Raw genomic sequence first — 2868 nt, forward strand, 5'->3', positions numbered from 1 at the left:
CTGAAGGGGTGTAGCAAAGGTGTTGCCACACTGCTTACATTCAGAGGGTTTGCTTTTCAATGTGAATGAAATGGCTTTCAAGGCAATAGGGAAAAATGGAATGATTTATGATAATTTTATACATTTAAAGAGTTACTGGGGAGGGAGGGGAATAGTAGAGAATAGGAAAGGCAGCAGAATACAACAGACACTAGTATGGCAATATGTAAATCAATGGATGTGTAATTGATGTGATTCTGCAATCTGTATATGGGGTAAAAATGGGAGTTCATATCCCCCTTGAATCAAATTGTGAAATATGATATATCAAGAACTATGTAATGTTTTGAACAACCAACAATAAAAATTTAAAAAAAGAGCTACTCAGTTGGAAGTGGTGGTGTATGCCTTTAATTCCTCAGACTTGAGAGGCTAATTCTGAAGGATCAATGTTGGAGGCTAGCCTCACCACCTTAGGAAGACCCTAAGAAATGCAGCAAGTCCCTGTCTCAAAATAAAAAGTAACAGGAATGTAGCTAAATGGTAGAACACAACCAAAATAAATCCCCAGTGTCTCTGTCTCTGTCTCTCTCTCTCTCTCAAACACACACACACACACACACACACACACACACACACACAAATTTTCAGCAGTGTGAATCCTTCCTTGTCTTTGAGGATGACATGAAATATTGATTTACCAGGTTTTACATTCAAAGGACTTTTCTCCAGTAACTTCCTACATGTATATGAGTGAAACAGTAATAACAGAAAAGTTTACCAATTGTTTATATGCATACAATTTCTCTGCAGTATATGTTCTTTCACTTGTGTGAAGCAGAAAGGATGTGGCAAAAACTTTTCCACATTATTGTTATTCATAGCGCTTTTCTATGGTATGTATTCTTCCATGTCTGTGAAGTGGAGGGGATGTAGCAAAGGCTTTGCCACACTGCTTACATTCATAGGGCTTCTCTCCAGTATGCATTCTTTCATGAATCTGAAGGGAACCGGATGTAGAAAAGGCTTTGCCACACTGCTTGCATGCATAGGGCTTCTCACCAGTAAGTTTTTTCATGTGAGTGAAGGTTAGAGGACTGAGTGAAGGCTTTCCCACACTGCTTACATTCATATGGCTTCTCTCCAGTATGAGTTCGTTCATGTATCTGAAGGCCAAAGGCAGTAGCAAAGGCTTTGCCACACTGCTTACATTCATAGGGCTTCTCTCCAGTATGAAGTTTTTTATGTGAGTGAAGGCCAGAGGACTGAGTGAAGGTTTTTCCACACTGCTTACATTCATAGGGCTTCTCTCCAGTATGCATTCTCTGGTGTGTTCTAAGTAAACTGGGATAAGAAAAGTCTTTCCCACATACCTTACATTTGAAACATTCATTCCCCATGTGTGTGATGCTGTGCCTTTGAAGACTTGTGTATGAAATACAGGTCTGACCACCTCGTTTACACTCATACACTTTCTCTCCAGCATGAGTTCTTTCATGTCTTCTTAATAAAGAGGAGAAACAAAAGGCTTTCCCACATACCTCACATTGAAAACGTTTACACTCACTGTGTGTTCTCATGTGTCCTGGAACACCTGTGGGAGGAGACGAGGCCTCACCACATTGCTGATATACATAGGGTTGACACCAAGCATGAGTATCTCCATGCCTTTGAATGTCACTGGAATGACTGATGACTTTCCCATGTACTGTAGATTCATAAAGTCCATCTCCAGCTTGTATTAACATTTGTGTGTGAATATTTTGGGGAGAAACCAGAGATTTCTTATATTGTTTAAATTCACATGACTTCTCTTCACATTCCTCATGCTTGTAGTATTTGTGTCCAGAGTATGATGTGATCTGCCTATGAAGAAATGAAGGTCATATGAAGTCTTTTGCACACATAATGAAGTGACATGGATTTACTCTATTAAAATTTTTCTTTGTTCAATTAAGAATTGGAATCAATTTGAAGGTTTTCCCACACTATTTTGTGCCTTTGAGTTTACCATATGACTTCTTTAAGGAAGAAGAAGTGACCAGCACATAATCAATGCTTGATTCATTCACAATTTTCTATGTATTTATAGATCTTTACATTACTACCAATATCAGGTAAAGGCTAGGTTTTCTGACTTGTTCAACTTGCCGAAAAATAAGGAGATTGAAAGGAAACAATCCTTTGTAACACAGCTTCTCTATGGCTATTATCCAAATAGTGGTATTCACATATGCAATTTCATAGTACTTTTTGAATGTCAAATACTTTGAAAAGACTGAATATCTGTTACAGCTAAGTATATATTTCTGGTAAAAAACACTATAAGAATAAATACTTCTCAAATTATGCATACTTCTCTGGTTGGTTTGATTTAAAAATTATATGACAATTCTCAGACCCCCTCGTGGACTCCTCTTGTGATACAGTTACCTTACATTGCTCCCAGAGTTTTCAATATGGTCTTCAGTGATCTTGTCTTCCCATTTCTTACCTAAAATGAGAACAGAACAATCTTTATGAGTATTCAGGAGTTAGAAATGCTTTGCCAAATCCTAGGTGCCATTTATGCTGCAATAATTCACCAATTGATTCCTTTTTCACCTTCTGCATAAATGACCAAAATAAACATGAATTGTCTATTTGATTAATTTTAAAAACATCATTATTACCTATAGAAGCCAGGTTTCTGAGGACCTCCAGCATCACATCTCTGTAAAGGTTCTTCTGGGAAGGATCCAGCAAAGCCCACTCCTCCTGGGTGAAGTTCACAGCCACATCCTCCAAGGTCACTGAGATCTAAAATATCCCACCAAATGTATAGTGGAGGCCAGGGGAGATTGACAGCATGAGAAATCTATACTCAACATGCATAATGTTCACATGATT

At 38.0% G+C, this 2868-nt stretch overlaps 1 pseudogene; it reads right to left on the reverse strand.

Moving 5' to 3' along the window:
* Positions 1-853: 853 nt before the first annotated feature.
* On the reverse strand, positions 854-1559 carry LOC143639735 (uncharacterized; annotated as a pseudogene).
* Between the last annotated feature and the right edge of the window lie 1309 nt (positions 1560-2868).

This window comes from Callospermophilus lateralis, chromosome Y (genome assembly GCF_048772815.1).
Source record: "Callospermophilus lateralis isolate mCalLat2 chromosome Y, mCalLat2.hap1, whole genome shotgun sequence".
NCBI classification, from domain to species: Eukaryota; Metazoa; Chordata; class Mammalia; order Rodentia; family Sciuridae; genus Callospermophilus; species Callospermophilus lateralis.